The following is a 15,628-nucleotide window of genomic DNA, read 5'->3' on the forward strand; positions in this document are numbered from 1 at the left end:
ACAGGGGCCAGGGGTCAAGGGCAGCTCAGGGATGGCTGGGGATGAAGTGCTGTGTGCAGTTTGGAGGTTGCGATGGGTGAATGCGTGGCACGGAGATAATTAGAAGTGAAAAAGTCTTGTGGGTGGCCCAGCAGTCAGTATGGATAAAGAAGACCACAGAGATGGCTGTAGAAGAAGTGTCGCAGGTGGCCCAGAGATTGCTATGTCAGACCTGGCCACAGGAGGGTACCACAGACAGTGACACGGTTTCAGCGCGGGAAATAACAGATGTGGTACCATCACAGCTCGCTACTCCGTGTATCCCGTTCTGCCGCTGCTACACGTGTGCTCGGGAGCGGCGGTGTGAGCGCGGCTTGTGCCCAAGCTGGGCAGAGCATCAGCCTGTTGTGCCTCCCTATATAAATCCTCCGCAGTGTTTTGTCCCCTGGGCTGTTGGGAATGCATTGTCAGGATTCAGTCTTCCTGCTGTTCTTGAGGTGTTAGCAGAGAGCTGTGATTACCCGGCACGCCAACTGCGAAGAGCGGGGCTGCTTCCCAACCTGGCTTTATAAGGGCCCTGAACTTAAAGCAGTCTTTGCAAAAACTGTGTTGCTTACGAAGGTTGAAATTCAACACACCTCTCTGGTTTTAGGGACCCAGAGCCCAGTGCTGAGCACCAGTGCATCCAATCATCTCCCTGGTGGCTCCACACATGCTGGGCTCAGCTTTGTGGTTGCGTTTGAGCAGCTGCATAGCTTGCACTAGGCGTGAATAAGGCTGGCATCAAGGAGGGCAGCTTCAGTTGCCTGTAATTGTCCAGAACTGGAGCCGTTTGAAGAATTAAGGTTACAGTCATGCTCACAGGTAAATATCTTCCTCTTGGATGGTTTATAAGAATTTCTGCTTCAAAGAAACTATCATCTGCCTTCTCGAAAATGTTGCCTTCTTCCATCTGCTTGTGGTGTAGGTATGAATAGGCTTACAGAGCACCCAGTGCTTGACATCAAATGTTGGATATCTTCAGTACTGATACCTTTTATATCTTGCCTGATCCTAAAGCAAAATGAGGATTATTTATTGTACATGCTTATAATTTGTTTTTTAAGTACTTACTTTAAGTTTTTCAAGAGACATCAGATGTTGAGGATAACAGTATTCTTTATGATAAGAGTAAAAATGCAGAGGCATTTTTTTCACCATAGAAGGCAAAAGAAATCTGCTAGCTAAATAAATGCAAATATTTTGTTTCCCATGCTATCAACTGCAGAGTGCAATATGATCCAGCCTCATTTGTGAAGGAACAGTTCTAGTTACACAGATGAAAAATTATACTTAAAAGGCGAACCCAAACAAATCCCCGTAGTTTGTTTGCTTATCTTCATTTGTGATTGTCCTTTGGAGACTGAAGCCTGGCCTGGAGCTGACAAAACACAAGATAGATTGCTTCTATGGACTCCAGTGGGAGTTTGGATTGGGCTGCATGATGTTGCAAAACTATAAATGCCTCTCAGAAGGACATGAGTAGAACTTATTCATGATGGAAAAAGTGGGATATGAATACCACAGCGATCACTTCAGATTCCCAGATTTCTCTGCCTTGAGAAGGTGTATCTGCAGATTCACGTTAAAGTTGGCCGTTCCCAGCAGAGGACAGGCAAGTGGGATTTAAGGTTCCCCCACTGAAGAGAGCACCTCTGGGTGCTCTGTTACTGCCCTCTGGCATGGTTTGAGTTTTCTTGGCTCAAGTACCGTTACAGCTATCCCAGGATTTTGGCAGAAATCCTCCCTGCACTAGTCAAGGCATCGGCATTTACCAAGCACGGGGCTGCTGTGGGCATTGGATGCTCGTGTGCAGGCAGGGACCCACCCTGCAGCCGCAGCCGCACGTTGGCTGTGTAGTTGAGAGTTCAGAGGAGGGCAGCACCCCTTCTTTGGCAGATGGGAGGTAGAGATTCAGCATTGTCAGACAGAGAAAATTAAACAGAAGTTAACTGAGTGCCCCAAGAACAACCTTTTTTTAAAATTATTTTTCTATCCCTTGTTGCAGCACTGGGATAGACTCGAGTCTGGCACTACAAACCAGCAGCTTGTCAACACTAAGGCAGCAGCACAACAGATTGGTCTCCCTGCTATTAAAGCAGCCTTTCCTTCTGGGAATTAAAGGAAAATAAGAAAATAAGTAAGCTGCTCCCCTTGGTCTCTGACTGCAGCCTCCCCATGCAGAGAGTCAGACTGCTCTGCTGGGTTTTGACTGTAGTAGGTTTACTGGGTACTTTCACAGCTCAAGATGATTTAGCCATGGGCTTCAGGACTAATTCTTCCCAAAGAACTGGGTTGTAAGGAGACAAATGCCAGTCAGAGCAGTGGGTGTATTTCTGGAAGGTGCTTGGATGACCTCGTGTTGGGAGCTTGAAAAAAAATGAGAACATTTGGTGGATCACCTGGTAGATGAGAAAAGAGGAAAACTAAAACTGAGTTGCTTTCACTTCAGAAGCTTTTGGGTTGTATTTCTAATAAGGTGAAGTTCAGATCAGAGAAAGCAGCTGTGTCCTCAAAACAGCCCAGAATTCTGCTTCTTTGCTGAGCTTCCCTAACCAATTGGCAACAGCCTTGAGATGTTTTCACAGTTTGAAGAAAAACCACTACCAGGGCTTGGGAAATGCAAGTGAGTCTGACTTTGGTTATGGAAAAGCTACTATGCAGAAGTATGAAAAGCTTGCTGGTAAATCATTTACAAGAAAATATCTTGCTCTGCATGGGGTTTACAACGAGGGGGTCATATTTAATAACCTACTTCAAATGTTATTGTAAATCATTACTTCCTCACCAGCTAAATCATGACTGCCTAATGCTCTGTATGCCCTCCCAAAGAAATGTCACTAACTTGTGAACATGTTGGAGTTTGGAGCCACGTGGCCCCACGGGATGGATGGAGGGAAGCACAGGAAACATGAGGGGCCGTCAGGGCTCCCAGGGGGGTGATGGCCATCCCTGACTCGGCCATCCAGCTCCTGTGTTTTTGTAGACCCTGCAAAATGCAAGACCTTTGGGAGATTTTTGACAAGATGTTAAATATGAGTAACCTAAATGAAAGCATGTCCCTGATGCAGAAGTATAAAGAAGGCGAGTGTTTAGCTTTGGTTGAATGATGCCTTTGAGTTATGCAGGGAAACTTCTTCCAAGCTGCTTAGCAGACCTCATGCCCACCTGGTATGGTCAGCAGAGTTTTGTAATAAACTGCTCCAGAGCCAGGCCGGGCAAAAGCTCTGAATCCTCCCTGGGTTGTGCATGATGGCAGCCCATGTGTGCACGGCTGCATGGCTAGAGGAATGCCTGTGAGTGGGGAGGAAAACTCCTTCCCTTTGGAAAACAAACATCTCACCTCTGAAAGGCAACAGCCATTGCAAACACGAGGGAACACAAGTCCCACTTCCATTTCATAACTGAGGATCCACTTTTTGCTGGAAGGCAGCTACGGGCTGCTTTCACCTCTTTATTTCACACAAAGAAGTGGGGAAGAAGAACCTCAGGGCACTCTGCAGAGGCAGTAACTCCTTAGAAAACTGCACAGCAGTGGGAATAGCAGCAGGGAATTGGCAGCCCCTTTCTTTTTTTGTACCTTTAGATCATGACTTTAAAAAACTTTCTGTGCATCACATATTCTTTGTCCTCACTGTCTGTGTGAGAATCGCAGTCAGCAGTTCTGTAGGTCACCTAGAAAGATTTTATGGTAGCAATATGCAAGTGAAAGCAGTGTTTCTTTTTGATGAATATGTTTAATGCAGCAGTGCTTTTACACTGCAAAAAATATAAGAAAGAGCTTTAATATTATCTCTTCAGTCCATAGTAAGCATAAAAACCAAAGAATATTTAAGGTCTTACTCTTTCTTAACAGAACTATCTTAGCCAAAGAGGCAAAATAAGGCTTGTCCTGAAAGTACGAAAATAAGGATCTGTCTTGAAAGTAAACAGACAATTTTGGATTTGGGATGCAGGTGGAGTAAGGAGGTGGGGAAAATTGTATGAGAAGGTTGTATGAATTAGAAAACTGAAGTCATCAGCAGAATCACAACTACCATAAATATAGCTGTAAGAGGGCCCAAGGGACTTAACCTTGCTGGGCCAGGTTATTCCCCACACAGAAACCAAGACCAGTGTTTGCCAACTCCGTGTACGTTGTTGTGTATTTTCCTTAGTTGTCTGTTTTGTTTTGTTTTGTTTTTCCATTTATGCATGAGTAAGATTTTAATTTTAGAAGAAATTCTGGTAGTCTTCTGTGGGCAGTTTGGAGGAGGGGAGATGAAGGATGGTATTTTTGTTTCTGCACATGAATGTAGGGAAGTTTAAGCTCAGATGGTGAGGCCACCATCAGACAAGCATCACATGCCCACTTTGCATTTAACTTCCCAGGGCCTTGTTGAGAAGAGAATACTTAAATCACCACATGTGGGCAGGCACAGAGCTCGTGCCATTCATACAGGTCTGTGAGCTGTACATCGGTACAATTCACACAGGTTTGTGTGACCATGCTGCCACCTCTGCACTATGCTGGACCTGCCCATGTGCCTGTTGCTCCAGTGCCTCCAGAAAGTGACTCTGCAGCCCCATGCCCCTTCCTGTGCCCATGGTTAGACAGGAGAGCTCCCTACTCCAGCTCCTATTGTGATGTGACTCTGTGTGACCGAAACCTTGATAGAAAGTGTGCAGCTGTCTTTGCACGGGCCAGCATTTGCCTAGATTGTAGAGGAATCTTGCTGACCCAATTATTTCATCCAGAGGTTGAATTTTCTTCATGTTTTGATCACAGAATCACAGAACTGTAGGGGTTGGAAGGGACCTCAAGACATCATCGGGTCCAACCCCCCTGGTTCCTTAGGACAGATGGCACAGGGAGGCATCCAGATAGGTCTTGAATATCTCCAGAGATGGAGACTCCACAACTCCCCAGTAATTGATTCTTCAATTCTACTGAAAGGGAAAGATTGGGATGACGAAACGGGTAACTGAACTGATCTCACTGGTCTAGATAGGGACCCAAGGCACCCATCCCAGTGTCTAGTGCAAAAGCAGAGAGAAAATAGCACAGAGTTTCTTTAGATGCCTCCTCCTCTGACCAGTGCTGGAGTCCAAAAGACACCCCTGCCTGCTCTGTTTGTTTGTTTATTCAACACTCTTACACCCTTATTTACTTACTGACACAAGGGACATTGGCTCATTTGGCAGCCTCTAATGACAACCTATGGTTCACCACCCTGTGCTAATTTTGTGGTGTTAAAAATACAAGTATTTTCCAAATGAAGAGCAGCAGTAAGCAAACGCAGCGCGTGGCTCTTCTCTATTTGCAGGGTGTTTGCTTTGCCCCACACCTTTGTTTTGGGAGTTGCTGTTTTCATAGAAAATGAGTACAAAGCCAGGTAGGTCTAACTACCCCCAGTGTGTTTTCTGGGGATTATCATGATGGCTGAAAAACAGGCCCCTTCTCACAGCCAAAGATTTGAACTGAAAATGAGGTCAAGAAGCATTGCTTACAAGATGCACAGAGGCTTTTCAATGGAGATTGGCCACGCTGCCATAGGATGACTATTACTGGTCAGACACTGCCTGGAATGCTCAGTGGCTCCCAGAGAGTGGTGTCAGGAGCTAAACTTATCAACATTTCGGGGGGGGGGGGGGGGGGGGGGGTTAAAAGTAATTCTTATCCTGTTCCATCAGCCTCGGTATTGGTGGTGGTCAGTATTTTTCCCTGCATCAGTACAAGGGGAAAATAACCAGAAGAATAGTAAATGATCTGTTTATAAAAACATACTGCAATGCACACTCATCTGCTTCTGATGAATGGTTCTGGCCATCAGAAAAACCATGAAGGATTAGAGGAGAAAATGGCTTTTTGTTTAATGTTGTACTTTGGCTGTTAATCTACAGCATTTGACCAATTCTGTTCTAACATTTGTGCAGGTGAGACTTTCCCTGGTTGCTGTCTCCTGACTGCTGAGGTCGGATGGGTGGATGGAGAGTTCCTGTGTAACACCCTAAATAATAGCTGTTCATGGTGGACATTCGCCACTTCCCCTCACAAAAAAAAGCCCTTTAACCCCTCTGTAGGTAGTAAGCAATATGCATGTGCTGTGGACCTGTGGGCTGCAGAAGAATTAAGCATGCTCTTGTATTTTCAGTTGGTGTCTGCTCTGTTGCCTTGGTGGGCTTCTGACACTTCTAAAAGACTTGGAAATACTTGGGAATTTTTTTCAATGGAAGCAAATACTGTCTTTCAGGAGGGGTAGACAGCCCTGTGTGTTGCCTGAAATTGAAAATCCTTTGCAATGCTAAACTAAAGGTGTATTTCAACCCTCCTCTGTGGCTTATTTAAGTTTTGCATCACTGTTGGGTAGTTCAGTTTATATCCAAGTAATTTGCTTATCCTTTCAGGTATGAATTGGTTAAACCAGGTAGACGTTGCTGTCGTGCTGATGAAGAAGCCATGTCAGGTCAGGGCCATGGCTGGGAGCTCTCCAGTTGGGGATTCGGCTAGTGAGAGCCCTGCTGGGCTCTGGTGTTTATGCACACTCAGGTTTATCAAAGAACAAATGAAAGTGCCATTTGGCCTCCGGTGTATTCTGGTGATTTGTATGTAGTCGTGTTTGAGTTTGGGATGAATAACCACCTAGAGCAACTTGGTCCCTCGCACTGAAGAATTTCCTCTCCAAACCCAGATGTATTTCTGCCAAAGTTAACCTAAAATAGGCTTACAGAGCCTTTGTGGGCCTTCAGGTTGTAGTATCTTCTCATGGTGAGAAGGCGAGGATGGACTGGTCACTGACGTTTGAGGAGCTGGCTGTGTGCAGTAGAAAGCGTAGTCTTGTGTCGCTAGGTCTGTGATCAGGACTGCCTTTTGAGGAATACAGGATCTACCAAAGCAGCTGTGACCAAAGACCATCTCTGGGTATGTCTGTCCTGTGCACAGTTCCTCAGTTTGGACATGGGGCTTTTCATGTCCTAGCATGGTGCAAGCAGAAACTAATTACTCTTCCGTGAGGCAAACAAGCATGTACGCAAACATGTAAATTATATGGTGAACCAGATGCCCTTCTCCAGACAGCTCTCTGAAAAATGACTTCATATAGGAAAGTTGTGTTTTTCATGTCTGGCTCTTGAACATTGTTTTTCAGTTACATGGTACTTTCTGTAATTAGCAACCCAAATTCAGGCACAAGAATATAGTGTGTGTTTGTTCCATGAAGAGCTGGGACCATTTTGATATTTTGAAAAAAAAAAAAAAAAAAAATAAAAAAATGAAAAGCTCATTTAATACCAGCCCAGCTATTTATACCTCTTGCACAAACTTAAACATAACAAAAAATGCAACATAACTCATGAAGCAAAGGAGCGGCTTTGCCAAGTGTAATATTTGTATTTGGAAACATGGTCTATATTGTATGAAGCAGTAGCCTTCTAACTGCCTCCAAGGTTTCTTTTGGCTGATGTTTATCCAAACAGTCTTGCTCTTCATTCATTTTAATGGCTGAGAGGGAGCTGAGTGTTTTTACACTGTGAGACTGGCATAGCTCAGTCTCTGCTTTTTCGGCTGGCGCCGAATGGCCTCCTCCGCTTGCCCAGGCGAGCATGGTGCGGTGAGCACCATGCACTGAGCCAACGATGGGCTGATGTGCATGGCCCCCATGCACACATGCCTGCCTGTTCTGCCACTCATCAATCACATACCAATTTTGTGCCCTGATGTCTCTCACTTTGCCTTCAATGTTACCCGATGTGCCCTGTGGATCCAGCACAATGGAAACATGGGAGTTGCAGCAATGTCTTTTTATGTCATGGCCATGGGTGACTTGAGCAAAACCATGGGATGTGGGAGAACCACTTGGGCTCATGCCACCGGGGAGGGGAAGGCTCCAGGAAGCTTGGAAAGTTGCAACTGAGAACATCCATGGGCTCCTGCTCTGGGGATGATAGTGGTCATGTAGAGAGTGGGAAGTGTGTCCTTGCTGTTTAACAGTCTGATGTGGTAAAACATGGGCACTTCCTTACCTCACGTGTGTCACTCTTTTCCCCTAAAGAGATGGTTATCAAATATTCCCAGCTCTTTTTGAGTTCTCTTTGTACAATCATCCTCATCATCGCCAATAGATGTACTGTTGTCTGGACTACTGGACTGCATTTAAGCCTTATCGCTTTGGTAAGCTTAATTAATTCAGGGACCTACAGGTGACGTTAGGCACTTGCCTAAATAACTTTAGGACAAGCTTTCCAAATCCTTGCCCTGAAGAGCCCAAGACAACAGGATGTATTTCAAGGGGTCCGTTAAACACAAAATAACTAAATTTTTGGGAATGGTGCAATTAGGAACAAAGTACAATTTCTGCTCAAAGCAATGGGAGCAAAGAGTGGGGAAGACATGAATCATTCAATTGTGAGTCAAAGAGGCATACTAATAATGGAAACTTTGGAAGAAACAATGATCAACCCACATTTCTCTCTACTTCCCCCATCTGTCCGTTACATAGCACGCTACCATCAGCCTCACTGGTCCTGACACTATTGCAGCAGCCATTTCTTCATGGGGATGAGTTGTTCCTGAAAAATGCAGTTGGCACAGACCGACCTTATTTTTCACACAAGGAATGCAGGTCTTCCTGTTCCACATATTTTTCTTCAATGAGCGTAGTTATTGTTGTCACTGGGAGGAAAATCCCCGGCCTGTCTGCTAAAATACTTGAGAAGGGGAGATAAAGCATGAAATCTTTTTGTTGTGGCTGAGGATTTCCTCTGCAGGCCTCCACTTCAGTGATTCACTGCTCTTCTCCAAAAGAAATGCAAAGCTGGGATGGGTATTAATTACAATTTGCATCCCGGGCTACGTCCTTGGCCAGCGTAACTCAAATGTTCTCTGGCACCTATGAAGGAGATTTAGGCTGACTTCGGGGGTCAGAGCTCAAGTATGTGCCACCCCCTCATTCTGTTCTGGGCTCAGGGAGATTGCCAAGTGGAGGACATCGTTTGTGCCGTCCCCTTTGGCGTTTGCATGGCAAAGCTCAAGGCATTACCTGGCAAACTCTTCAGAAGTCACCTGCTGATTCGCGGCTCAGCATGGACTCTGCTTTTGTATTTTTGTCTTTTCGTGAAAGAAAACTATGTAGCTGATGGAGTCCTACTAAATTTTGGCAGGGTTAAAGCAAAAAATACAGGCGAGTGTTCTGATTTTTCTCTAAAGTTAGAGCTATTGTTCATCTGGGTAAATTTTTGTGTATGAAATGAAGGCAGAGATCTGTGTTTTGGGGGAGAGCCACGCTCTGGATAAGTGCAAAGGAATTCTGCCGCAGCTTTGCCATGAATTATATGTTGTCTGAAGGATTTAACAATATCACAAAGTTCATCAAGAACAGGAACACTCATTTTCCTATCTTTTTCTGCCAGCAGAAGGAACGAGCGATTTAGCTTCCTTAAAGAAATTCCATCCGGTAGCTGTGCCAGCTCTGTCTTCCTCATGTCCGTGTGCATTTGCTTTGTTCCTGAGGCCCAGATGGATTTCTGAGAGTGGCACGGGGTTGCCAGAATGCATCTGAAGACACATATCATCAGTATGCACAAATTGTAAAGAATGCAGCCCCTGGAGCGATGTGTGATTTCATCAAAAGTGACTTTCCAGCTACGCTGAAACCTTTCATGTCTCTTGTGCAATCCGCAATGCTAAAGCAAACAAGTTGAGTGCCAGATTGTCATAAGTATCTGGATGCTTCCACTTATTAAAGGGCCACAATCTTATCAAATCAGAGAGAAAATATGACATCTCAAAGAAGATTAAGCTGCTATAAATGCACCCAGGTAGATACCATCAATTTCTCTTCCCTACGAAAAACCACCACAACAAACACCCAAACACTTTTAAACCTAACAAGGCATTTTAATTAAAGTACCAGGGTATGCTTGCCAAACTTTTGGGTTTCTGGAGCCCTTGGGCTGCATTTTTTGTGCAGTGCTTTGCTTCTTATGGCATCACTGGAGTTTTTTCAGTGTCTCACCTAGGAAAGAGTGAAGAGATTTGGGGTTTTTGATGGTTTTTGAAGAGATTTTGGATTTTTTTTTTGTTTGGATATGGCAGCCTATATAATCTTAGGTAATGAAAATAATAAAAAATAACAGGAAAAAGAGGATTCTGAATGAGTCATAGAAAGTTTTCAGAAGACTAGGTTGGCAGCAGGGAGCTATGCTCTGTGAGACAGATATCTTGCTCAGGTGTGGAGCAAAACCTCCGTCAGCAGAAACTTCTCAAGAACGTGTGGAACAAATCTCTGCTAGAAACACTCTGTTTGACCTGTTTTGAGGCAGGATGATGGACTGGAGTTACTTGTGAGAGCTGCTGGAGCTTGACTTTTTTTGTTGGTAGCACTGTTGTAACAGTGTCTTTTGTAGTGCCTAGAAGGGAGCAGCATCACAATGTAGGGATTTGGATATAGTGCCTGCATTTCTTCTCTTCTTTTTCCTTTTCCTGACTTGGGAGCAAATCTTAAATGCTCATCAAGTTTCAAGACAACAAATTAAGTAGGTCATGTCATAACTTTGCCAGTTGATTTATTTTAAAAGACTAAACCAGTGTTGAATTCCATGCAGCCTGTAGTCTCTTCGCTAAAGTCACCATCTCCTTTTCAACTCAGTTTATGGTGTTAGGAGGTTGGTACTTTCATGGTGCTTTTCTTCAACTTAAAAGGAGATTTTTTTATGAAGATCCCTCAGTTGCTTGCTTTATATTTTTTTCTTTAATTAGGAAGGGTTTTGTGTTCAAAAGCAGAGCTTATATCCTGGTTGGAAATGTTCTTTTTGGGTTTTTTTTTTTTCTTGCTGAGGATTTCAGCTGGATCAGCTTCCTGAGTTGAATTGCTGAATTAACACCAGGGTGAATGCAAGGGCTAGCAGGAGAGAGGCAGTGAACACATCTGGCTGGAGGCAGGGGGTAAGGAAAAGAGGCAGTCTGGGTGAGGAGAACAAAGCCAACCCCCTGGTCGCTTTTCCGAGGATCTACCTACACCACCAAAGGACCTCACAGCCGTGGTGTGGATACTTGTGAGTGATGCAGTGTAAAGGGACAGCTGTCCCTGGAGCTAATTTTAAGCTACCCCTTTTGTTTTCCTTCCAGACCCTGCAGAGATATGAGCAGGTCCCTCTCTGAGGTTGAACCATCTCTGCCACAGCAGCACCCGCAGGTGTTTGCTCCCCCTTTCCTTCTTCCCCAGTGCTGCTCCACGGGCAGCCGTGTTTTTCCCAAGCCAAAGACCCAGTGCAGGAGAGAGGCAGGATCCACTTCTGCCTCCCACTGTGGCTCCTGTGGTCAGGCAGGTGTTTGGTCATGGCGAAGGCTTTGAAATCTGCTGAGCATAGAGAGGATCAGAAAAATGCTGCCCAGCTTGAGCCAGGACGTGCTGCAGCCTTTGCTTCTGTATGTTTTGCATCCCACAGTCAGTGCTGTTTGCAATCTGCTCACTGGCAAAGGTGTCCTGTCCAAGCAGCTTTGTTGGTGGAGCTTTAGGGGGTGCTCATCCCTCTTCCTGTCCATTCCCTTTTCCTGGTTTCTCTTTTAAAAGCAGCCAGGGGACAGGGGCAGTGGGAAGGTGGGTTGGGAGCTGATGTAGCCAGCGAGCTGGGGGATGGCAGTGCTGTGTCCAAGGGAAGGAGCTGGGACTCATAGCTCCCTTTTTTTTTGGCCAAATCCTGGCTTGCCACAGAGAATGCTTTATGACTGATGTTGCAGAGGAGACTGTGTGCCAGGGTGTCCCCACCACTGTGTCTGTACCCGCTGTTTGCTTTGTTGCAGTCAATACATGCACAGGCCTGAGCCCTCCCTGGCATCGGGTGGGAGGTGATGGATGATGGATGATGGCTATCCCCCAACTGTCTGCCCATGCCCATCAGAGGGGCTTTGACAGACCCAAGCAATCCTCTGTGAAGAAAATGCATGTCCTCTGTGCTTTCATCATATGCATGCTTACACAACTGGCTTTGTGACTCATCCTTTTGGCTTCTGTGATTGCATTTAATAAACTGAAGGCTGAGGTTTCACTCCACAGAGAACAAAGCCCTCCTGGATGCAGGATGGAGTATCATCGAGCCACCCTGTGAGCAGCACATTCCTGAGAGCTGCTGAGAGCACATGTCTATGCTGTCTGCACTCCCGGTGTGCACCCTGTTTCATACTCTTTGAGGTGCAGAGGATTTGTATGTGTGCTCCTTTGAGGTGTGGGGCACAGGTTTCTGCCTCACACAATCTGGTGGCTACCTGGTTTCTGTCTAAACTGATGGTGGAAACGAGACATAATCACCGAGAGCTTAGAAAAATACCAGTATTGAAGCTACTTCCCAGCTGTCTTGCCTAGAGCGCTAATCCCTTTAGAAGTAAGATGGAGATCAGAGAATCACAGGATCGTAGGGGTTGGAAGGGACCTCAAGAGATCATTGAGTCCAACCCCCCTGCCAAAGCAGGTTCCTTAGGACAGATTGCACAGGTAGGCATCCAGACCTATAGGAAAAGCAATTTATAGTCAATTTCCAGTTTTGCCATAGCCCTTCCTCTCTGACTTTGGCCAGGTTTATCTCTTGACACCATGGGTTTCCCTAAAAATCATGATGATAGTATTTTCATGATTTAAAGCTGTGGGGAAAATTAGCTTATAAATATTTGCAGTTGCTGAGACTCCTGTGAGGGACTTAGAAGAGGTTTTGCACTGTGACAGAAGCATAAGTGCAAACCATACCAGATATGGCTGTGGCCCTGGTGCCTGAGGCTGCCTGTCCCACCTGAAGGTGCGTAGGGGCTGACTGTTGCTTATAAGAACCATCAGCTGATAATCAGTTTTGGTTTTAGCATACTGTTCATGTGAGAAAGGCTGTATTAGTGGAAAGGCCCCAACTGTTTCCCTGTCTAATCTGGAAATTCTGCCTGTGGTGGAGAAATGCTCTCAGGAAGGAGTTATATGAGCTTCGCTATATGGGTATAGTTAAGCTAGCAGCTCGTAGTCCCCTGAAGCCCTGTAGTTATGTGCCAATAATCTAATGAAGTTTGTGTTACCATTGCCTATGGTTATAGGCAAGTTCCTGTGCATGGAAGCACTAAAAAGCCTCACCCATATGTGTTTGTGTGGGATCACCAAGAAGCAGCACAGCTTTTTTTATTTGCTCAGGCTTTGAGCTCTTTGTTTCACAGCTCCAGTTGCAACTAGCTTTTGCAGTGGGGCTGCTTGGCCATGAGAATTGAACTGGGCCGGTCAAATGGTCCCAGTTAGCTATGGTCCAGTTAGCAATGATGCCAAGATAGTTGATCCTGTTTCCTTCCAGGGGAGAATCTGAACTAGTGAATGCAAAATGTGCACGTTCTACTTTTTCCTCCCTTGCTGAAGCCATCCCATCTCTCTTTCCAAGTTTCTTTTGCTGCCATGGCACAGTGCAGCAGGGGTGTGCACGTGAGGAGCTCCAGCACCAGGCGAAGGGAACCCGTGAGTTGTCAGCAGATGTCTGCCCAAGGATGGTAAGAGCCCATGGTCCCAGCATGGGACTGGGGAAGCCAGATGCTTCAGTTTTCTCATAGGCTCCTCTGTGACCACCACCAGCTCTGAGAACTGCCCTCTATTTCCAGTTCCTTGCTTCCTAAACTGTTTGCTTTGTAAAACTATTGCAGAGTTTGATTCACAAAAGTGCTCTGAGGCCTTGGGTGTGAAATATTATGACAAAAGAAGGCATTCCAGCTCCCTATTACATTGCACGTTTTAAATCATGGAAAATTGGTCTAAAATACAATAAAATTAGCATAAAAATCAATGCTTTCCAATTGCCTGTCAGGATCCCTTCAGTCTCATAACCGTTTTCGTGTGAAGCAATGAGTGTAATGCCTGTTGATAGTTGTTTGTTCCCTTGTTGTCTCAAAGTCACTGGAAGCAATTTGCAAGTTACTCTTGCTCAATGCCTAGGAAGAGAGGAGGATGGAAAATGTTTGCTTCTTTCTTTTTGGTGGAGTTCCTTCCCGAAACAGCGGCCGGGGCTAAAGAGCATTTGAGCTTTGCCGTTGACTTCGGAGGGTGAAGGGTCTGGCTCTTTGTATCCCCACCACCCACCACAGGTGGCACTGAGCAGAAATGTGGGTGCCCTTTGCTGTGCCTGTGGATTTCGATGCCCACTTGGTGCCATTCCCAGTGAGGAGAAGGTGGTTACAGACAGAGTCACTGTATGACAGACACGGTTGTTGTTTGCTACTACGTGTTGGTACGGGTTCTCTTTCCCCACAGTCCCATTCATCTGACCTGCTCCTGCACTGGCTGTGCCACCGGCTCTTGAATGCCAAAAGCAGCACTTTGCCCACCTTGGGCAAATCTGAAGACAATATTCAAACATTTTCTGACCATTCGGGGTTTGTTTTCACGCATTATCTCCCTGTATCCTTGTCTCCATTGAATGGGGGGGCTGCATTTAGGGCTGCAAAGCAACGATAGACCTTCTGAGGGTGTTTTAAACTGCACTTTCCTTTTGCAGCCTGCCCAGGGATGCTGACCCAGTGCGTTGGGGGAGAGACGTGATCGTCTCCTGGGGGCTGCTTGTCTCCCACAGCCCTGAAAGCATCACAGTTGGTTCTTTTTGCCTTCCTGCAAATGGTCTAATTGTATGAGAGAACACTGCTCTCCGTTTGATCAGAAGATGTATTCTTAGCTAAGTTCACCTAATGCTTGCCTGATTTGAATGGATTTTGCTATTACCTCCCACCCCCCCTTGAGCTGGACAACAATATGATCTTGGTTCAGCAATCAAACATGAAAGAGAGCCCATATGTATAAAATAGCCTCCTCATGCTGGAACCTGTCCAGGAGAGACAAATTGTCTTCATGCAGGAGGTCTGGGTTTGCCTCTTTGCATTAAAAAAAAGGAAAAATCTGGCATGGGAAGTGTTTTTTGGGGTAAATGAGGGCAAAGGAGTGGCCATTGTCAGTGGTGCTGAGCTGCACTGTCAGAGATGCAGTGATGCCTCCACCATGTGCAACTGCTTTCGTGCAAAGCCGACACAGGGCAAGTTAGTGGTAGGAGAGGTGCTGTCACTTGTCCCCTGCACCCCAGGGTGAGCAGCAAATGTATTAGCATTTCAAACAGGCCTCATTTGTTGCAGTAGCATTTGCTGGAGTCCACACCTGGATCTACTTGAAAAACTCAGCCAGCTGGTAGAAAAGCTGGGAGTGCTGCTACAAAGAAGGGCCTGGCTGCTCTTGGCATTTTTGGGGGTGCAGTGATGTGGTGGACATCATTTAGCTGGGTGTGGGGTGATGGTACTGCTGTTCCCCTTTGTTTTGCTGCCAGAAAATGAACCTCTCTGGAGGGCTCTGGCTTTGAAGTTGTTGGAGAGCAGCTATATGCCCACAGAAAGTGGTGGCAGAAGGCAACCTGTGGGAGAAAGAGGTGGATATTCATGGGAGGAACAAATCACACGGTTTCTATCAAATTTTCTGTTCCCTGTTCAAGCTCTGGTTAAAGAGACTTTTGCAGCTCACAGCACAATTCCCAGCCTGAAGGTGCCGGATGGAGCAGACAGTCCTGTGGGACTCCCTGACCTTGCAGGTCTACTACATCTGGAATTACATCTGGTCTCATCTCCTTTCTAATGCAGGCATAA

Source organism: Gallinula chloropus (genome assembly GCF_964237585.1).
Source record: "Gallinula chloropus genome assembly, chromosome: 3".
NCBI classification, from domain to species: domain Eukaryota; kingdom Metazoa; phylum Chordata; class Aves; order Gruiformes; family Rallidae; genus Gallinula; species Gallinula chloropus.